Genomic DNA, 21814 nt, shown 5'->3' with positions numbered 1-21814 from the left:
CTCAAAGTGACCCTGGAGAAGGGGGGAGTTTAAAAAAAAAAAAAAAAAAAGTTTGAAAAAGAGGACTTTAAACCCAGTTTAAACCCACTTGGAGTCCTTTGCCCCTGCAGTGAGCCATGGGGCTCTCAGGCCAGGTTTGAAAGGCATTAGACCAAGCCAGGAGAGGGTTACCGAGCATCAGCAATGGGCAGGATGGGACCTTGGCATTGCTGCTTTGCAGGTGAGCTCTGGGCTCTGTGTCCCTCTGTGATGGGGCACCCCAGGCTGCTCCCGTACCCCCTGGCAGCAGCAGCAGCAAGTAACGTGGTTCTGCATCCTGCCTCGCTCTCCGAGGCAGTCTGCCACCTTTATTTTATTCTGAGATTTATTTGTTGCTACTCAGTCAATTACATTATTGCAAAGTGTGAGTGATAAAACCCTTAAATTACTTATAGCTCATCCTTGTTTAAGGGAATAATTAGTGTGTTTCTAAACAAGGAGCAATTCTTCTCAATGGGAAATTTAGGCTTTAAGGATATTTCCCCTGTAACTTATGTTACGTAAATAATTCAGCACTGATCACACACGTATTTTATTCTGTCTAGCCCTAAAACATTCTCTCCTTCCCACGCGAAGTTGCCGGCTTGCCTTGGCGCTGAGGGTCACCGTATGCTGGAGGTGCTGCAGATTTGCCCAGGGCTGTTCCAGCGATCCGTGGCAGGGCAGTAATATCGTGTCCCCTCTGTTCTGTTATAGATGGAGCAGCAAACCCTGAGATTTTCCTGCTGGCTTCATCCCAGTGCTGTGACCCACCTGCAGTATCTGTGCCAGCTCCAGGGAAACACAAAGTGCCCATTCCCTCAGCTAAACCCTAGCCTGGCACCCTCAGTGGAATTTGAGAGTTGATCTCAGAGTTTTGCCAGCTCTTCTTTTATTTATTAATTCTTTTCCCCTGGCCAGAAAAACTCAGCTGTTTGCCTGTGTCACTTAACCCCATACAGGTGATTTATGCAGCTGATGAGAGGGAGGTTATTTAGCTACTGTTTTAAAAGCGGGTGTGAGGGAGGGATGGAGGGGAAGCAGCAGGGAAATGTTTTTCATTTGTGCCCCAGATCCTGCCACCTAGGAGAAGCTGGGTGATGGGTAGGGAGAGCTGATCCAGTCCTCCTGGGCTGGGAGGAGCTGGAGCCTGGCAGCACATCGGGAGGCAGAAGTTTGGGCCCGCTTTGTGCCACCAGGGGATGACGGCTCAGCTGGCACCAGGGCTTTGTGCTCAACGAGGGCTGGAGGAGGAGGAAGGTGACAGCCCCACGGCTGTGGGACTGAACGGGGGGAGCCTCTGCCTCGATGCTGCTGTGCTAGCTGGAAGTGCACAGCAGCTTTCTCCCATGTGAGGCAGAGAGCAGTGGCTTCCAGTGCAACCCAATTCTCCTTCTATGCTAATTAAATAGGACAGGAACACAGACCTGGCTCCTCTGAATAAGAAATCAGCTGGAAGGTGGCTCCCTTCCCGAGCCCTGCTGCTTCAGCAACCAGAGTGGGGGGAGACGGAGGAGGAGGAAAGTATCCCTGGATTAAATTTAATGAAAATAAATGTATCAGCTCTGCTAGCAGCAGGCGGGGCCCTGTTTAGGGAACAGCAAGTCCAGCTTGTTCTTTGGGAGCTGTAACTTTTGTGCTGGCTCGGAGCCACTTGGTGGCTTTGTGCAAAGTGTTTCTGGAGGTACGGGGAAGATGCCTGGGAGGTAGGTGAGACAGCCTGGAAGACAATGATAGATGAAGTAATGCTTCACAAGGCTGGCATATGCTCCACGACGAGCCTATTATGCTGGATGCTAAATAGCAAGCGGTGATTAAACGGTGGTGGTGCGGAAGGAAGGGGGTGGAGGGCGGTGTGTTTGACCTCTCCGGCAGCTCCTGAGGGTTTTGCTCAGCGAAGCTTCCTACGGAGTTACTTGTAGGTATGGGGGCTTCACAGGGTCGGTGTGTTCCTTGGTCTTTTTATATACGTATTTTTGAACAGCCTGAACAAAATTTGGGGTATTTCCATAAACAGTCAAAAGCAAGAAAGCCGTTCTGTGGTGCTCTCCCAGGTTTGGTTTCTCCTGCGTCCCATGGCACGTCTGGCACAGGTTCCTGTCCATGCTGCGGAGACCAGATTGCATCTGCCCCTGGTCACTGCTTCTACAAAACATGATCACCGAGCCTCTCAGAGCCTCCTGCCACATGTGGTTGGAATCAGCCCACAGCTCCTTGGAGTCCCTGGGGAGGCAGGGACCCGACAGATGGGCAGGCAGAGAAAAGAGCAGTGATTGCTTTACGTTCTGTTTCCTTGGGAAATCCCACTGAAGAAGATGAGCGAGCACCTCAGAAGCAGAGGAGGATGGGTTGGGATGCAGGAAGAGATACAACCTGCTGCTGGGGATGGGAGCTGTAAGCAGGGCTGGGGCTGGTGCCCAACCTGCCCTGAGCACGGTCTGAAGAAGGAGTGAAACATGCTCAGCTCCTGGGGCTGTCCCTTTCTCACATCATTAATTAGAGGTTTGCCCATGTCCTGTAGTGATCTGCTGGGCTTTGTTTGCCTAGCCGAGCCCCTCAGAGCTCTGGGCTGTTTATGTGCAGAGATCTGATCTCGGGTCCATCTCTAAGTCTCACCCTGTCTCGTGGTGACATTTCCCTTTGCTAAATATCAGAACGGGGATGGCTGAAAGCCAGAGTGAGGAAGGACAGAGTGAGAGATGCAGGATGAAGGACAGGAAAGGCTGGAGGAGGGGATTAGGGCAACAGTAATAGGAAGTGAAGGGAAAACCAAGTCCAAATCAGGTCCTATGGAGGAACAAGCACCAGGGTGGTTGGATGGCCAGGCAAGGCTTCTGCAGAGGCTGTGGGATCGTTCAAAGCAATTAAATGCTTTCCTGGGGGGGAGCAGCTTACATGAAAGAAGGAGCCTGTTTGGACCTTCTCCAGTTCCTGCTGTCTTTAATAATCTTCCAGCAACTTGAGTCAGCTGGTGGCTAAAGGCAACGGCCAGGAGTTTGGTGAGAAGTTGGGCCAAGGAGCAAAGCTGAGGGGTTGCAAACGGGTGGTTTGGCTCTGCAGGGACAGGGTGCTCTGGAAAGATGCACAGGAGCTCCTCTGTGCCCCCTGTGCATCTCTGCCTTGGGCGTGAAGTACCCCAAAACCCTGACCCTGCAGGGTCCTGGTGAAGAGGAAGATGATGGGGCTCCTCCACCGCTCCGTGGCGGTTCCTGCTCCCTCAGGCGATGGTTGTGGGTTTTTCTGTCCGCCTGCCCCAATGGGAAGAGGGGCCTGGATGCACCATGCAGCTCTGGCAATGTACTGGGGGGGAGATGGGCACTGTGAGCCTCTGAGAGCGTCGTGACGGGGCTGGAGGATTCCAGGAAAATGGAAGTCCAGGGGCTGTGAGGTTGGAGGTGAGGTTACCACTTGTGCCTGCGCAATGCTGGCTGCGTTAGATGTTAACCACCTTCCCCATGGCTTTGCCGACCTGTGCAGGGCTGAGCCATCCTGGGCTGGGGGCTTCTTGGAGGGAGAGCTGGGACCTCCTGTGTGCTCAGGGCTCTGCAACGCGGTGCTGGGGAACCAAACCCAGGGTCCTGCTCCCGAAGGCTTTGTCGGCTGCAGACTTAACCCCGCTATGACAGGTGAGTGTCTTGGCTCCTCCATGGCATCTGTCCTGGCCACTTTTTTTTTTTTTTTTTTTTTTTTTCTCCTCTAGAGGGGGAAAAAAAAAATCTTAAAAGATCTTAGGAAAAGTGAAAACAATAATTATTCACTTCAAAATAGCAGTTCTGGGACACCTGATCTCCACATCTCCTTACAAGACAAGGCTCTGGCAGACTGACACCTTTCACAACACAGAGCTCCGAGGGAGGCAGTCGGGCTGGGAAGCACGTCATGCGGCGCAGTGGCACTGTCCCTGGTGTCACCCTGCTCGGTGTCACCCGTCCAGCTCCTCCAGACAGGCTGGGCTGCACACCCCGTCCCAAAATGCCAGCGTGGTGGCATGAAGTGCCCGTGCTGTCAGCACCCTGGAGGCTCAGGGTGTCGATGCGAGCGGCTGTCGAGCAGCCAGTGACGTGCAGGAGGCAGCCGGCTTGAAGTGCAATTTGCATTTTAATAAAGAAAGTTGTATTTTTTTTTTTCAGTAATTTGCATTTAAATCAACCGTGTTTCATAACTGAGCATCCCTCTTAAAGGGGCACTCGGAGCTGTACCTAACTCGGGGAAGGTTAGAGGAGGATTTTTACATACCCTGCTCCTACGAGGAGCAGAGAGTGCCACTAGTTGGTACCTGCTGCCCCCTCACCTGGAGCACCCCAGAGCCCTCTGCAGTGCTGATGGCACCCGAGCAGCCCTGGTGTGAGCAGGCAGAGTGGGGGCTGCACACAGGAGATGGGGGGGATTTGCCCAGGCATGGGACTGAGGCACCCCATTAGCAGCTGAAGTAGAAGCGGGGTAGGTGTAGGCATTCCCAGACCTGGGTGAGGATGGGAAACTGCTCTTGGTGGGGAAAAGGTGGCAGAGGGAAATGGGGCAGAGAATAAGGAAATTACATGCTTTTTTTTAAACTGTTTCAGATGGACTCAAGTATTGCTTTTTTGTTGTTGTTCTACAAGTTTGAAGCTTTTCTCCTTTTTGTACGAAAACCATTCACGCTCCAGCACAAAACACAGGATCTTGAAAAGGAATGACACTTCTGAAGGCAAACAAGAAGGAGACGTTCTGTTCTGAGTGTGCTGAGAAGCTTCTCCCCCTCCAAATGTAATGAACTTTTATTGCTGTTGAGAAGTTCCTATAAAAAGACATTTTCCAATGCAGAAAACCTTGCATCAGGGACCTGTTTGACTGAGTCTACAGGTGATGGAGCTGAAATTACTCGGCGGTGCCTGTTCTGCCTCCAGAACCTGCCTGCAGCATCACCTCCCATCGCCTGAGAGGCCCTACTGTTACCTGGGGATGCCTGGGGGCACCCTGGAGCCTCAGAAAAGCTCTCTGTTGGCTTGATTTTATTTTATTTTATTTTTTAAAAAAGCTTTTGTTTTGATAAAAAACAGTGGGTTTTCTATCAAAGCCATTGCTGCCTTTCATCCCTGGGGAAAACTAACTGGGAGAATGGCTGCCTTTTAGCCACAGCTGATTTAGGGGAGTGGGAGCCTTTCACAGTCCTACTTTTATCTTGGGAATGGACAGCTCTTGTGGGATTTGAGTGTTTGGGGAGGGAGAGGTCAATGTGCTGGGCGAGGTTTGGGCTTTGTCCTGCCCACGGGAGGCTCCAACCCTTGGTACCACGAAGACGGGCACGGTACCTTTATGCTTTTCCCTTTGGAGCCAAACCTGCCTGTGAAGAGGGAGCTGGAGACGCTGCTATGTGTTAAGAGCGAGCAGCCCAGGTATTAAGTTTAACATTCAGTGCTGTTCAGCAAGGGAAAGCAGAGGAAGGAAGGGCGCCGCCTCCTTGTTAAGCACCTCTGTTGGATGGCAGGGTCGGGCTGGGAGTGCTGTGGGCTAAATCCCACCCTGGTTAACTTTGCCAAGGATCTGCTGGGTCCCCATCCTGGAGGTGGTGGCCGTGAGGATGCAACCTGGCTGCTCCCCGGCTCCTGCAGAGCAGGGGGACGCTGAGATGCCGTGGTGCCGCGCTGCTGCTGCTTCCCTTTCCTGAAGGATTGGAGAGCTGCGAAGAGGAGGTTGAGTAACAGTGGATATAATTCAGGTTGATTTCTTCCCAGGCTCTTCATTTGCTGAATGTGTCACCAGCCATGTAGTATATGGGGTGTTTCGTATCAATTTTCTGCAATGCCAGGCCATAAATAAAGAAAATAAATGTTGTGCCTGTTAATCAGTCGCTGCTCACCCAAATGAGTTCCCTATGCGTTTCCCTGTTCTATAATTACTTGTCACCTACTGCTAGTTTGTAACTTCTCAGGCTGCGATTCTGTTAGGTGGCTTTTTCCCTCCCTTTTGACAGGATTAATCCGTTAGTTGTTGGGTTGTTTTCTGGTTTTGTTTTTGTTTGTATTCCAGGCGGAGGAAGCTGAAAACCTATTGATTTGCAGTGGAGGTTCCTCGTGTGGTAGGAGCCGAGGGAAAACAGCCTCCAATCGGAGCTGTGTTTTTAATGTCCAGAACAAATAGCGGTACCTGGTGCTGTGCAGTTCGTGCCAACAGAGCTGTTCTGCAAGCGTGCATTGATTTAAGCCTGCCATCGTTGCTGGGAGGTGTCTGCAGCAGTGGTACAAGACGAGGAGCAGGTGCTGAGCAGGCTCCTTTTTCTGCCTGTTTTCTACGGCTTCCCGATGCTCTGCGAGCTGCTACTCGTTGCAGTATTCACCCCACAGTGCCTCTCCTCTTAGACCAGCTCCTGCATTTTGGGTCGGTTTCCTTGTTTTTCAGGTGGGGAAACTGAGGCAAGGGACCCTGCTCGTGCCTGGTTGGAGGCTCAGCCTCCAGGAGAGGAATCCAGGCTCCCCATCCAGCAAACCAGGGCAGGAGGTGGAGGAAACCTGCTGAGAGCAACCACTTCTGGTGAGGACAACTTGAAAATGGATAAGTCTAACAGACAAGAAACAGCTGTGAAAGCATAATGTAATTTCTCAGGCAGGCCCTCCAACCCTGAAAACACAGCTAACTGCATCTTCCTTCCCCTCACGCTGAAAATAATTGTAATTTGCACACCAAAGGGACAGAGCCTCTGGAACATCATGTGGCAGGAAAGTATTAATGACAGCTGTCACGTGGAGCTGTTCCCAAGGACGGGTTTGTTCGGTGGGAGGCTGGAGATGGATTTTTTTGGGGAAAGAGATGGATTTATTTTGGGCTGAGATGGATTCTGGGGAAAGAGCACAGGGGGAACGAGCAGAAGTCAGCGGTGAATGCATCCCTCGTGCCTCCCTGGGCTGCCTGGCAGAGCTGCGGGCTGCACGCGGGGATGCAGTGCGCTTTATATCCATTGAAGCCTTCCTGTATGTTCATTTGCCTGGCAGCCTCTGCTTTGAAGGAAGAATAAAAGACCTGCTTTCTAGTGCAGCAAAGGATAAAACACAATGGGGAAGTTGGTCTGCTGTACGGGAGGAATAATAGGTCTATTAGGTTAACACATTTTCCGTGCACCCAGCCAAAACGTTTCATTAAAACAACGGGGCTCCTCCCTCCCCTGCTAATAAATTAACCTCTGCACAGGGGATGGATCTGCGGAAAAGATTCATTTACTGGAGCAAAGCACGAGGCTGCGCCTGCCTGAGCGCCGCGGCTCACGGGGGGAGCTCAGATCCTGGCTGGAGCCCCCAGCCTGGGACGGAGGCTTGCCCCCGAGCCTCCAGTAAATAATTAAGGGGGGATTCCTTCTTTGTTTCCCTTGCACAAGGTCTGCTCGTGGTGTCAAACAGTCGGCTCTCTCTTCTCTTTCCCTGGGCGGAGGGGGCTGCTGCTGGCTGTGATTCCGTGGCTGTGGGTGTCCGTAGCTCTGCGCAGGAGTCCCTGGGTCCAGCTGGGGTCAGGAGCTGGGGGGCTGCAGAGCCCACCCGAGCCTGCCAGCCTGGCCTCCAGGGAGCCGGGACGGCATCCTCCCTCTGCTGAGCTGTAATCTTACAGGGCTCGAGGGTGGCAGGAGCGGATCTGGGGCCCCCGGTGAGATTTGGAAGGACACAGGCCAAGCATCCATCTGGCTGTGAGCTCGCTGCTGTCGCCCAGCCCTCAAAGCGCCTCTGGGCCTCGGCACCTCCGAAAACAAGGCATTTTGTGAGCGGCGCGTGGGATGGGAAATCGTTGTTTGTGTTCACAGAAGCTGGAGATCAGATGCTCTGAGCCATAAACCAGCCTCATCACTCAGGGCAGCGCTGGCAGAGGGAGAACGGATTGCAAAGGCATCTTCTGAAAGGGTTCGGGTAGCTTTCCCTGCTGGAGCAGCCACTGCTGCAGGCTTTTTGGTAGCTACGGGAGTTCTTCTGTGCCGCTAGCAGCTCGAGAGACCCAAAATGCACAAACAAACCTTCTGTAAGGGCTGCACTAACACCGCGGAGCTCCCTAACACCCGGTACAGCGGCCAGCCGCCCTGCTTTCGGGGACACAAGGGACCAAGAGCTAACACAGACAAGGCTTTGCAGCCAGCAGGCTCGGTCCAGGCACGGAGATCTTATTGCCAGTCAGGTGCAGCCTCGCATTCCTCCACAGATTATTTATCCGGATAAATGATTATATATTAGGGCCACGGTGGATGCAAATGACATAATTAATAATACACGCTTCAAGAGTAATTTGCAATTTAAAATGCTGTATAAAAGCCTGATATTAACAATACTTATTTTTATTTATTAATTACTGGCTCTCAAAATCTGCATGGTGAAAAAATTTCCATCTTTTCCATTTTTTAATTTATTTCTGTGGCTCTGGGGAGAGTACAGGCCACCTTGCAGTGACCTGGTCAGGAAGGGGCTGGGCTGGGACACCCCAACACACCTTTGGCTGGATTACGGCTCTTGGCTGTCTCTGGAGACTGGTGCCCTTGGGAATTAGTGTCTGTGATCTAATTAGTAGGCTTTGTTCACTTTTTGAGCTTGTATCAGTCACCTGGGAATGTTTTGCTGCTCTTTCGAGCCGTGCTTTTGGCTGATGCTTGGTGAGAGCGTGTTTCCAATACAGGGAGGTGGTGCTCGTGCTGACTCCTTCAGCACAGCAAAAATGATCCGTGGGTGGGATTTACAGCCCTTGGAGTCCTGACGTCTGCCTCGCGGCAAGTGCTGTGCCCAAAAAGCAGTCTCTGCTTCCCCCTGAAGTTAATGTCTCAAATACAGGGAGGCTGTGAATCTGGGCTCCAGGCTCTGCCTTCCTGGTCTGGGAAATTCAACCCTGCCACTACCACAGGTCCCTTTGCTACTGAAAGGGACTTAATTGGTTTTCCCAGAGAGGCTGAAAGATGCTGAGCACTGGGGCTGTGATAACAAGGTGAGAAGTGGCAGGAGTGGATGGCTTTTTCCCTTAGTAAGGCAGCCAGAGAGCTGTTCTGTGCCGAGCTCTCCTGGCATCCATCTACCAGCTCATGGTGCAACTTTTTTCCTTTTCCTCACCACTGCCCTAAAAACCCTTGTGCAGGCTTGCTATGGAGATGCATCTCTGGCCTCATTCCTGCAGCACCGAGTGCCTGAAATGAAGTTATCCTCCGCCCGCCTTCCCCTGGGTGAGGCGGGGAGCGTGGTACAGCACACTGCGTCCTGCGCTTCTGCTCTCAAAAAAAAATCTTAGCGAATCTTCTCCTGCCTGTCAGACCCCCAGCCGTCCCCGACGCGAGCCCAGCGTGTGGAACGGGCACCGTTCGGGTGCTGAGGAAGAGGGGAGGGAGGAAGGAGAGCTTGGCTATGCTTGCAGGAGCCCCGGCACTTGTGCGCCCTGGGGAGGTGTGCGGCGGCTGCGCCCGCTCTCTGCTGTCAAAGTACTTCATGTAACATGCTCAGCCTGACACTTTGCTGCCTGTTTCTCAAAACCCAGCAGAACCTGGTGGGCGCTCAGATGGGAGGCATATGGTACGAGTCGCTCTGCGTTCACCCAGCAAAAACAGGATCGGGAAATGGGTCGGGGAGCGTGGGAGGAGGGAAGCTTTGCTGGGTGCTCCGGGAGCCGTCCTGCTGGCAGCTGCTTCGCAGCAAGCACAGCACAAATTCAGCTGAATGGGGGCGTCCTGGGGGGCTGTTTGTAGGTCTGTCAGTGGTGAATTGGTTTGGCTGCAGGGTTTTGCAGGTATTTGGTGTGGGAATGCAGAGGCGCATTTGGGTGCCACTCACCGCCACTGGTGGGGCCTGGGGGTGCCACTGGTGCTGGTTCTTACAAGGCTGGCACCCGTGGCCGAGGACTGCCTCTGCACACCCTGCCCCATGGATCGACCCCACGGGCAGCAGCTGGACCTGGCATTTGCAAGCACAGCGGAGTACGTGCATCTCAGACCTAAAGTAAAGCCAGCTCTGGGCGCTCACCGAGTCACAAAGTCCCGGGGCCTCTGCAGCAGCACTCCCCGCAGGAGCTGAAGCTGCGGCGGTGAGGAAGCTCGGTGCCAGCTCGGCGAGGGAGCCCGGTGGGACGCGGACACCGGCAGGTCTGCGCCGAGCACGGCGGTGCCACAGCTGCCGGCCCATCTGGCAAAGCAGCTGCCAGCGGGAGCTGGGGTTTTGCACACAGACGTGCGGGAGGCTGGAAATAGCAAGCAGGGAGAGAGGAAGCACCTGTGGTGCGAGGCCGGTCTGGGAGCAGCAGCACAGGAGGGGAGCATCTGGACTTAATCCCGATGCGCGTTGCGCCAGTCGGGCACCGGTGATGTGCAGGGGGTGAGTGGGGCTGTGGGAACCCGGGAAAAGCAATATCAGAACTCTCATGGGGTCTTTGGTAGAGCATAGTATAACTGGCTGCAGTGGCTTCTTGGTTTCTCTTAGGTCTGTGCTGCAGCATGGGAGGGGGCAATCCTCTGGGCAGGGGGCAGGCAGGACCAGCAGGAGTCTCAGTGAGTGAGTGGCTGGGATCTGGGGCGTGCCTGCACTTGGCATAGTGATCTGGGGGGAGCTGGCCAGCAATGGGAGGCTATGGAAGGCTTAATTAACATGATCTGGGGGCACAGACCTGGGAACATGGGCATAGTCCTGGTCTGCACTAAGGTGTTTTAATGCTGCTGCTGCATTGGTAACAGAAAAACAGCGCATCGTTGTGTTTCCAGAGCCCCAGTGCTGACATCCCTTTCAGGCAAAGATTTCCACGTGAGCAAGCCGCAGGTACCTCAGCACAGGCTCTGAACCGTGCACGAAGCCTCTGGGAAACACGCCACGTGCACGAGCAACGTCCCCACGGCTCCTTCCCGGGGCTGCTGCAGCGCGTCGGGGCGCTTGTGCCGGGACAAGGACGCCCGGCTCATCTCTGCAGGGCGTGAGGTGGACGTGGCAGGCGACAGGCCTGTCAAAGCACTTGGGATTAGAGGCTGTCACAGCCGGCACAGCCAGGTCTTTATTCCAGGCAGCCGCTCGCAGCGCCGGGGAGCCGGTGCTGGCACACTGCTGGGCTGTCCCTGCTCACAGCCCGGCTCCCCGCGGGAGGGCAGGGCCCTTCCTTGATCTCAGCCCCCTCACCCGTCAGAAACCAAGCTTTATCAGCTCACATCTCACTGGGTGACTTGTTTCCTTTTCCTCTTGCCACCAGCAAGTCCGATAATCCTCCGGCATCTGAAGCACGGTGTGATTTCCCAGGCAGTGTTTGGGCTGGTTCGTAAGGTCCTGGTGGAGCCCGGAGGAACAGGCTGGTGTGAGACCCACCAAGAGCTCTGAAAGCCCAGAGACCATCCTCAGCCACTTGCCGAGACTGTAGGAGGTGATCCACCTCCAGCTGCTCCACAGAAGAAAAGTCTCTTTTTAAAAGTAATCTGACTTTGCCCATCCCAGCTTTTCGGAGCTATTGTGGCACCTCAGCCAGATTTCTGCAGAGATTTGTCATCAGGAGCTGGGTTCCCTTGGCTGGATTCTTCTCGCAATTCGTCATCGCGAGTATCATTTACCCTCTGAACTCACGTTTTGCTTTTAATCAGTCTTTACCATTCAGGCATGCTGCAAACGGCTCCCTCGACGGCCAAGCATTATCCTTCTTAATGAGCAGGACTTGGGGGGCACGGGGGGAGCAGAGCAGCCCATTTCTCTTCATCACCACCAACAGATCAGAGCAAATCAGTTTTGCAACAACTTTAATAAATTGATTCAATTTGGCAAACCAAGAAAAAAAAAAAAGAGAGGGAGATTAAAAAGTAAAGGAGGAAATAATGTGAGATGCTTCCAGCAATTGTGGTGGATGGTAAATCTCTTCTTTATTGCTCCTTTATTATTTCCAGAATCTGAAGTTTAAATAATTAAGCAGAATAAATGGTGGATGAATATTATTTTCAAGTTTTATTTATTGATTCTCAGAGGACAGATGTGCACAGAGACCCAGGCATAGAGGAAGCTAATTTCTCCAGTGGTGTAAATCAGCACAGCATCATTAACACGAATGTCATTTAAAGGAGATTTACACAAGCTGAGAATCCAGCCTCCTCATTTTGGGAGGAAAATATGGAAAACTACGTAGGTTTTAATATTTTTTGTTCTGTCTTCTGTGCAATTCATTTATTTTCCAATTTAAAAGCACATCAGGTATATTTTTTTGTGTAATTTAAATACATTTCTTGACAGAGCTGCTCACTCTGAAAGTCTTGGGAGCTTGAAATTGGCCAACTCTGCATGCCTGCAGGTTTGCTCTCGTGGCATCTCTGAGGCCGGGTTGGTACCTGGGAGGTGACAAGATGCTGGGCTGCCCGTGCCTGCGTGAGTCACGAAATACCTGGGAGATGCTGGAAGCGGGGCTGGGCTGGGCACAGCTGTAGTGCCTGGGAAAAGATTTCCCAGAGCCGAAGGCTTAATTCCTTCTTCAGTCTGCTGTGCACCTTTTGATAATACCCATGTTAGCACCGTAGCTATCCATTTAAAACCCGTGTGAGACCCCAGCTGGTGGGAGCGCACCCCTCTGAGCTCCCCAGGGTGCCCAGCTGTCTCTGCAGCATCTCGTGGCTGGGGATGAACACCCGGTGCCTTCGCTGTTCTTAATCACTGCTTTAATCTCAGGTGACCGCTGCTCCCGTGGGCAGCTCCTGTCTTCGCAGGAAAGCTCCAGCACTGGGATATTTTTTGGCATGCAGAGGAGAACGAGGTGGCGGCGGTGGCTCCTGCAGCAAAAGCAAGACAGGCCTCAGAGAAGCAGAGGAATGCCACCTGGTGTTAACAGCGGGGCCAATTAAGGAGACCAGGAATTAAGGAAATCCAACACCGGTAAGGAGATTAACCCAAAGGAAATGCAACGCTATATGAAATTTCAGCTACATGGGGAGTGACGTGTGGGTGAAACTGCCCTGTGAGCAGATAAAGAGGTGGGTCCCTTGGTTACCTGACCTTGTCTGCCCGTTAATACCAATTAGGGCACGTCATCCGTGCTGCTCTACCCGATGATTATGTGCACTGGGGTTGGAGGTACTGGCATTTCTCAGGAGCCCCTAATTCAGCTGCACTGGCTGCCTCTGGGCTAATTTAAATCGTGCAAAGACATCTCAAAAAGGTGTCGTGAGAAGGAATTTCTGGTACTTGTGAGAGTCCTAAAATGCAAATGTGGGTAACACGGGGGTGGGTGAGTGACTCCAACTTTTATGGCTTTGTTCAGCACTGATGAGCTTGGATGTGGCTGCAGGAAATTGTTTCGTTCCAGCAAGAAGGGAAGAGTCTCAGGCACTGGGAGCTTGGCTTGGGTCCCTTCTTATCAATTACCAGGCTGGAAATGAAAAGCCTGGCTGTGATTTGTAGTGATTGCAAGACATCAGAAAAGCTGTTGACATCTCAGATCCATCGCCACCCTGTTTTTTTTTTTCTGTGCTCCTTGATAGGAGTGGCAATTGGTGTCCGGGGGGAGAGGTGGTGTCGGTGGCCTCAGCTCCCCCGCGTGCCGTGATGTTCACAGGATGTTTGGCCAGGCTGAAGGAAAACTAGGGAATTTCTAAGAGGTTCCAGAGGAGAACCTGGAGAAAGGCATTTGCTACCAAATTACCAGATTAATGCTCACCTTAGCAGGATGACCCCTGCAGCTAACCTGGGGAGAGACACAGCCCAGAGGGTCTGATGTTGTGCTCAGACACACAGGTCTTCTTATCTCATTCCTGGGAGGGCTGGGCTATGGTCCTGCCTCTGCCAGCGTGTGTCAAATTCATCTATTTATCAAGAATATTCTCCACGGATTTTTTTTTTGCCTAGCTTTAACAATGGGGACAGCTGTCACCTGCCTGTTCTGGAGGAGGTATGTGGGTTTAGGAGGAACTGCCTGTGGGACTGAGTTTTGGCTCCCACACTCTCAGCAAGGGTGAGATTTGCTCCTTCAAAATGTCACTTGCTAAACAACAAGTAATGATAAACACTTATTGTTATTCTTCTTCTTTTTTTTTTTCCCTCTGTGGGAGTAGATGATATTGCTAAGTGACCGAATACTCACTTGACCCTTGAAAATGCAAGAATCATGTTTAATTCATATCTTTTATTTATAGGTTTGGGCTCCTCCAGTTTCTGTCCTGAGGTGCGCGGCTGGAGCTCTCTCCAGGAACAGCCGTCAGGGCCTCGCTGCAGCAGTAATGGGCTCGGGCACTGTGTCAGCTCCCTTCATGCTGATGAGAGCTTATAAATGTATAAATATATATATATATATACATATGGGAAGTTTTGCAGTCAAACCACACGGATGTTTTCGGTGGAGCATCCAGAGCTCACTGCCCGCCTGCCATCAAATCAAGGGTTTTCCAGCAGTACAGCATCCAGCAAGACAGCAGCCTGGCAGGATGGGGAGGGAGAGAGACACATCTCCCTGTCCCTTGTCCCCAGCCCCACCGTGCCCCCTGAGCCTGAAGGCTGGAGCAGACAGGGCTGGGAAAAAGCTCTGCCACGGTCCAGCAAAGCCAGGCAAGGAGCTGAGCACAACGCGGAGATGCGTGCAGCTGGGAGGCTGTGAGCCAGGCTAACAAGGACGTGATCCATCAGCCACGAGCTGATGACAAGAATGGCTGAGAAGTGCTGGGTACGAAGCGCACAGGCAGAGCTGGCTCTGGAGTGGCCTCTGGGATGAATGCTTGTTAGGAGGTAAATGCAGTCCTGGGATGTGTGACCCAGGGCACCCGAGCAGAGGGGCAGGGTGCAGTCCTATTTCCCAGCACCGCGATGGTTAAACCACCGTACTGCAGGCAGCTTTGGGCAAAGCATCACGGAAAGGAAATGGAGAAGCAGCAAAGGGAGGGAATTGCAGCCTGGAGGAAGATAAAGGGTTTAGAGGGGATGGCTGTGAAGAAAGCGATTAGAGGAAATTAAACGTGGACAGGCTGGAGACGGAGGCTGGGGAGGGGAGGAGGCATCTGGCTGTGCTGGTGCAAGGGCGCGTTGCAGGGCAGAGGAACCGTGCTCATCGCTGAGCAGCGCCAGCTCAGGGAGGAAAGAATGGCACCAGACAGAGCAGGAGGCTTACAATAACCAGCCAGGCAATCCTGGCACCAGGACCAGTTCTGGACTGAAACCAAGCAGCACAAATCCGAGGGCTTTTGCCTTGGTAAGGGGGAGGACATGAGGAGCTCCTGGTTGCCTGCAGCACGCGGCTCCTGGGAGCCGTGTGAGGGCACCGACCTGAAGCTTCATAGAAATTGCTGCCAGCCTTTGGGAACACCAACGGTGTCACGCAGGTGTTGGTGTGCTGACCACAGGTGGCCGTGCCACATCTTAGGAAGGATAAGGAATGATTAGGAAAGTTGAGAAGCTCTCCACAAGCCTCATCGAAAAAGGATGCTGCTGGGAGGGAAATGCTCTGGGTCGTGGTTTGAACCCTGGTTCTCCTCTCCCACTGCCCCTTTTCTTCTTAAAAAATAGGACGGGATTAAATCCCATCAGTAGCTTTTAAAAGCCAACTGAAAATGTCCTTTATTAAATTACTGCCCTATTGATCTTGCAGTCATCCGAAAGGGGATTGATTGAGGACTTAAACAGACACGCAGCCGGGCCAGACGCTCAATTAATGTGCATAAACGGGCAGTGAAGAAGCAATTTTTGGAGTAAGTCAAGCAAAAGATCAATCCTGTTTTGCCTTCCATGCCAAAGTTGCTTGTGTATTTATTTTTCCGTTAGTTCATCTTCATTTGTTTGTCCCTCTTATGATAAGCACCTGTTGAGCGGTGGCACTCAGAGCGCAGCTCGCTCCGTTCCCAGAGCCATCGCTCCTCTCCTTCAGGCCTTGGAGAGGGACCCATGGGCAGCAGGGTGAGGGAAAGCCATGTCATCTCAAGGAACCCCCACCTGAGGGTGTTTTTAGCAGTGTACACGCCAGGTTCTCCATTAAAGTCTTACAGAGAGGGCAGAGTGAAGCAGCAGCAGACCTGCCACCTTTTTTGAGTGCTCATGTGCCTGATGGACCTTGAGTTGCTCTCCCAATATCTGTGGGGGGGGGGGGGGAAAAAAAATCCTCCTTATTGACTGTTCCCTGCCTCTTCACCACATGACAGTTCCAGGTGGCTGCTGGGGCAAAGCAACCACGATGGATCTACAAATGCTTAGCTTTTCTCTGGATTTTCCTCCTGATGCGGCAGGGAGAGCCCATAAACATTGCTGAAGAATGGGCCAGAGCAAAGCATCTGAAGGCAAATCTCTACGTGGGGGTTGCTCTGTGTTTGTGAGCAAACTGCAAGGAAGGCTCTGTTTTTTTTTTTTTTCCTCTCTCTTTTTTTTTTTTTTTTCCCTTTAAACTTAAAAAGAATCCTGTTAAGAAATTCTGGTCTCTGAAGGCCACCAGCCCAGATCCGCTGGCCCGAGCTCCTTGTTCCCAACCTGCCCTTTAGCCAGGTGCCGGTTGCATCACCCCACGCACACGAAGGGGATTGCTCGTGGCTCGCAGCAGTCTGAGGAGAGCCAAGGAAGAGGCTGCCGAGCCCTGGCCGTGGGGAAGGCTGAGCCAAGGCTTCTCGTAGCTGCACGCAGCTCAGCCACAGACCTGGTGAGGTGTGGATGCCAGATGTCCCCGTGGTACGGAGCCATCAGGCCTTTCTGTGGGGAACCAATGTGACTCCACAGCACTGACGCTGGGGACCTTAACTGCGCTCCTGAGTGTGCAGCGGCAGAACTGGAACCCCGTCCCCTGTGCTGGTTCCTGCCCACCCAGCTTCTCCTAAGCAGTGGTAGAAACGCCTGCATCTCCTCCAAGGAGTAGAATGGGAGTTTGCTAGGGTGAAGGACAGCTGATCTGCTGCACTTGGGGAGTACGGGCTCAGAAACGTCCAGGTGAGCTCTTCCACCTTCCCTTCTCTCACGTCTTTGTCCTCTGCTCCTCGTGGCTGGGTGGATGCGGTGTCCCCAAGATCTCTGCTGTTGGGGCACGCAGGGAGAAGGAGGCTTCTTCCCCAGCACTGAGCCCTCTCCTCCCGTCCCACCAGGCTCAGCCACCCCTCTCACTGCTGCTCCACGCACCATCGTGGCCACAATCTCCTTGTGGGACAGGGATCTGTGTCCTGGCCAGGCATCACTGGTGCGTCACTGCAGCCGGCAGCTTCCCCGCGCCTTAGCAGCTTGGCCCTGGCGCAGGCAGGAGGCAACGTGCTCGGAGCTAAAGCCATAATTAGCAGGAGCTCGTTGCAGAGGCTGGGACTGAGGGCTTTTCCTGTCTGTTACGTCTCGAGAAACCTTTCATTATGTGGATGGAAAAAGCTTTACTCTCTTCCCCTTTGCACAGCGAGGGATTTCCTCTCGCAGCCAGGCTGTGCTGGTCAGACAGCTGGGATGGGCTGGGGGTGCCCTGGGGGCTGCTTTTCCCCGTGGGAAAAAGGGGTTGGAGCTGCTCGGGGTCCAGGGAGAGGGGCGGGAGGAAGGGATGAGAAGGGCCTTGGGGTGGGGGAGAGTTTGGGGGATTTGCTCAGTCCGTGTCTGTTCTGCCCACTGACTGAGGAGCTAAAGGAAGCCCCTGGGAGAGGGCAGGAGCGCAGCCCCTCTCCCAGATTTTGGGAGCGGAGGCTTGGGGGGTCCCAACCCATCTCCTCCCTCAGCCCACGGGGAGCAGTGGAGAGGAATTGGAGCTGGCGGCTCCTTTCTCCTCTCTCATCTGTGCGATACAATCACTTTTAAGGAGGATAAATTATTGAATGAATGAAATCTTCTGTGAAGAGTAATAAAAATGTATCTTCAATTAGAATGTGCTGAGGCTTTTTACAGCACCTGAATGGGAGCTGCTCCTGCAGCAGATAGAGACCTCTCATCTCTTCTCTTTCTTTCCTTGTCTTTTCTAGCCCAAGATTGTTGTTTCTTCCCTGCTCAAGACTGGCTGTGCAGGAATAGATGTGCACCCCAGCAGCAGGGTCATGCCAACAGGGGGGAGTGGATGATCTCTTTTAAACCAAGACCCGGTCAGTAATGGAAAGCATTTTGGGTTTGTTTTTTAATTTTTAATAGCACTGCTCTTTGAGTTTCAGAGCCGGTATTTTATTTCAGTGGGTTCTTTTACCCCTGGTAATACGAGCTGTAATTTAATGTGATTCTGGTAATAAAGGAATATGCCTTCTTTCTCTCTTGTTCTTTAGTTATAATCAAGTAAATGGAGCATGTCATTAATGGGCTGCGAGCACCGGAGCGTGCCTGGGTGCGATGGGACTGCTGGTGCTGTGCGGGTGGGGATGGGAAACCCACGGTCCTGGTGGGCCCTGGGCATGGGACGAGGAGCTGCTGAGAGCCCGGCAGGGCAGCCAGCCGTGCCGTACCATGCCATACCGTGCCAGCCATGCCACCCTGAGCAGTGGCTTTGCCTCCCCACGGGGATGCTGTGGAGGTGGGACACCGTCCCGGTGCCCTCCTGGCACCACAGCCTGCTTTCTCCAGCTGGTGCTTGCCTTCCCTTTTCCTGTGTCTTTACAGCTGTTTGCTGTTTTTCTTCTCGGAGGTGTCCTCTGCAGCATTGCCATTGTGCCTGAAGCAGGACCAAGCTGCTGACTACTTGACTGTGTGGCCTGCTCCTCCACCACGTGGCTCCTGGGATTTATCCAGCGCCCTTCACTGCGACTGCATCGTGGACCGGGACATCAGGCAGTGAGCGTTGGGGTGCTGGGTTGGACACCCAACAGCCAGAAAAGCCCTGCAACTGGGGGCAAACCCCTCTGGCCAGGGTGTGCTCGGGGTGCTGAGATCCCCAAAGCTGCTCCCGTGATGGCAAAGAACCAAAGTTGTCCCTTCCTGAGGGCAAAGCTCGTGCAGAGCATCCCCACCCTTACATGACTGTAAATTTGGGGGACGGAGGGAAGGAATGATTTATATGTATAGCTGAGATTTTATTTGCATTTTAAATCACACTCCGGCTAAACTAATGGACCCCCTATTTATAGATGACTCCAACATAAAGTGACTGCTAATTACTACAATTAATATAGCGTTAAAGGCTTGCCAGCCAACTCCACTGCAACTTGTATCGCCTACTCATTTTCAATTAAGGCACATTGACAAGTAAAATACGCAGTTATTAAGAGCAGAGCCCTGTTGCGTAATTACATTTTTCTAAGGCCATTAATCTCCCACAATATCCAGTTTTACACCCAGTGGCCGGAGAGGGGGCAGGTTTGAGGGACGGCCGGGTGGAGGGACGGTGGTAGCATTTAGGGAATGCAAACGAGGTGGGACTGTTTTTCTTTTCGTCCTGCCCTCAGATGGCGTGTGCATGTCCTTGGTGTGTGAATGTCCACATTCGTCGTGTCTGTGGCCAACGGGTGCCCTGCTAAGCAGACTGGCCCTGCCATGCGGCACCCTGGGGTGTGCCAGGCGAGAGCCCCGATTTCTTCCGCATTTGGGTCAAGCAGCAAAGCCCTGTGTTTGTGGAGCTCGCGGATAGGAGCTTTCATTCCGCTTTCCTATGTGTGGTTATCTCTGCTGTCAACGCTGCTAATCCCAAGGCTGGAGATCCAGGCAGCTGTGCTGCTGCTTGGCACGATTTAAGAAGCCTTCTAACGCCACCAGGATGGCTTTGCCTCTGCGGGGAGGGATCGGCTTTGGAGAGGAGCCCCTGAGCATCAGCCCACCGAGGTGTGGGGCAGGATGAGCAGCCACCAGATCGAGCAGCGAGAGCATGCTGTGGGACTCGGGGGCTGGCTCTGCCGTGAAAGCAAAGCAGGTCGCCGCCTTACACCAAGTTCCTTTCTCTGCTACGTGGGCAGAGGAACACTTGCCCTTTGCAAAGCCTTTGAGGTGTTACTAAGATTCATAGCACGGCGGAGCACTCGCCGTGCAGGACTTCAGAAGGGCCCAGGCCTACAGTGGAATCCCTGCACCTGCTTTAATCAGGCTTTCATCATTCATGCCCACATTTATTACTATTTCTCCAGCTCTTTGGAGACACCCAGGCTGGGCTGCCTACAGAACAGGACTTTCTCCTCCCCCATGACTGGAGATGAAGGTAGGAAGGGCTCTGGGCTGTACCCTGTGAGCTTTTGGGGGACAGAATGAAGGTGGAGACCCCCTGCTTTGCTGGGTGAGCTGGCAGGGATGGGAACGGCTCCTGCATACCCAGGCTGGGCAGGGCAAACACCAGTAACGAGGCTGAAACCTTGTGTTAAGTCTGTGTGCGTTAACTCAAGCCCCCAGCAGCACAGCCCTGAGTTGCTCCCTCCCTGGGACCAGGCTTTGCTGGTTTGAAGTTTTGTGCGGTTTTTGTCCGAGGGTTGGTAAAGACAGAGGGGGCAAAGGAGGGAGCAGCCGGTCGGTAAAGCACCAGGTGAATAAATAAAGAGAAGCCGGAATGAAAAGAGGCTTAGCTGCAAACAAGCGAGCAAACATCCAGAGCAGCGAAGGAGCATCAGTTCCCTAATGCCTCTAGCAGCAGCTGGTGAAATCATGCGCAAAATATTGCAGCGTTAGGGCACACGCGGCGACAAGGTGTAGCGCTGTGATTATAATAAAGGCAGACAAGGGCCTTTAACACTTCCAAGCTGATGCTTTGATTGACTGCCTGCGACTCGGTGCTGGCGAAGCGGCCGGAGCCTGCTGAGCGCCCGCTGCGGGAGCAGGGCTGGGGAGGGGGCCGGTGGCCGCAGGGGCTCCCTCCCCATTGCTGGGTGAGCTGCAGGGGGACGTCTGGGTGTACGGTGCGAAGCTCAGGGTGTCACCCATCGCCCACCCTGTCCTGCAGGAAGTCTCCGTGAGCCTTTGCAGGTCTCCTCTGGTTCCTGGCTGGTAGCAGGTTGGGGTTTTCTCTGCATTTGGAGCTGAAGCTGCTTCGCCAAGCTCCGTCTCCTCTCTTCAGTTCATGCTCTGGGCTTTGTATCTGTGGTTCTACATTTCTTCAGGCCCCTTGGACACCGTCTCCTACAGAACTATTCGCTACAGCAGCTGCTCATCTGTGTCCAGCCAGGTATTGCAGCACTCCTCTGCTTCCCATAACTCCGGGGTTTAAGCACCCAGCGTGGCCCTGAGCGCTGAGCAGCAGTAAATCTGCAGGCCCTTGCTTGCCTCTGGCTTTGCTGGCAGCACGGGGCCACTTCCGAGGACTGAAGATGTCCGAGGAGCTCTGTGCAGAGGGATGGCCATCGGCACACTTTTTGTTGGTTCTTGGGACCTTTGTGGGATTCCCAGACGGGAATGGCTTCTGCTTCTGGACCGCATCTGGGTGATGGTTTTTTTTTTTTTCTTTTTTTTTTTTTGGTTTGTTTTTCTATTTTGGGACCGATCCTTGCAAAAAGTGAACGCGGCAGGCTGTTCCCAGGCCAGCCGTGGGGACGGTGGCTGGCAGTCCCGAGCGTGCTGTGCTCTGCCGCGTTGCCCACTGGAGGCTGCTGTCAATTATGGATGAGCCGAGGAGAGGAGCAAGACGGGCCCAGCATTAATCACACCTCGACAGGCTCCTGGCTTTTTGATTTGCTTGGCATTTCTCCTTCTGCAGCAATCCCTGAGCTACCCTGCATCATGCCCATAGACACAAACGCATCCCTGTTTTTCTCCTAGGTGAGAGCAGCTTCCCTGCATGGGCTGCAGCATCCTGCACCCGCACCCTGCCAGCAGAGCCCCGATGGCAGCAACGAGGCAGACCACGGCGGGATGGGTGCCCCATCCTCCCCTTCCCTTCCTGGTTGTTTCCCTTCTCATTGCTTCGTGGTTATGAATAAGGTTTGCTCAGATTTATGGCACTTCTGAGGAGGTTTCTAGGTAGAGATGCCTTTTGCCCACTAAATTACCAACAGCGCTCTCTTCCTTCTCTCCAGGGCTCAGATCCACGCCGTGACTGACAT

General features: G+C 53.2%; 3 long non-coding RNA genes across 4 annotated transcripts; 2 read left to right on the top strand and 1 right to left on the bottom strand.

Moving 5' to 3' along the window:
- Positions 1 to 3579: 3579 nt before the first annotated feature.
- Positions 3580 to 13382, top strand: LOC118178534. 2 transcript variants are annotated; one of them, XR_004756181.1, is made up of 4 exons: positions 3580 to 3644; positions 6397 to 6528; positions 10697 to 12278; positions 12621 to 13382. It is a non-coding gene; the product is annotated as an uncharacterized LOC118178534 (long non-coding RNA). The 2 variants fall into 2 exon arrangements; XR_004756179.1 differs by lacking the exons at positions 10697 to 12278; positions 12621 to 13382 and adding an exon at positions 7594 to 8852.
- A 2914-nt stretch (positions 13383 to 16296) lies between these two features.
- On the bottom strand, positions 16297 to 16763 carry LOC118178537. Its single transcript, XR_004756184.1, has 2 exons — positions 16651 to 16763; positions 16297 to 16391 (listed from the first exon to the last, which is right to left on the bottom strand). It is a non-coding gene; the product is annotated as an uncharacterized LOC118178537 (long non-coding RNA).
- A 1076-nt stretch (positions 16764 to 17839) lies between these two features.
- On the top strand, positions 17840 to 20992 carry LOC118178536. Its single transcript, XR_004756183.1, has 3 exons — positions 17840 to 17956; positions 18487 to 18632; positions 20876 to 20992. It is a non-coding gene; the product is annotated as an uncharacterized LOC118178536 (long non-coding RNA).
- Positions 20993 to 21814: the final 822 nt, after the last annotated feature.

The sequence above is a fragment of the Oxyura jamaicensis genome, chromosome 26, assembly GCF_011077185.1.
Source record: "Oxyura jamaicensis isolate SHBP4307 breed ruddy duck chromosome 26, BPBGC_Ojam_1.0, whole genome shotgun sequence".
NCBI lineage: Eukaryota > Metazoa > Chordata > Aves > Anseriformes > Anatidae > Oxyura > Oxyura jamaicensis.
The sequence above is the reverse complement of the archived record's forward strand: the minus strand, read 5'-3'. Positions and strand labels throughout refer to the sequence as shown.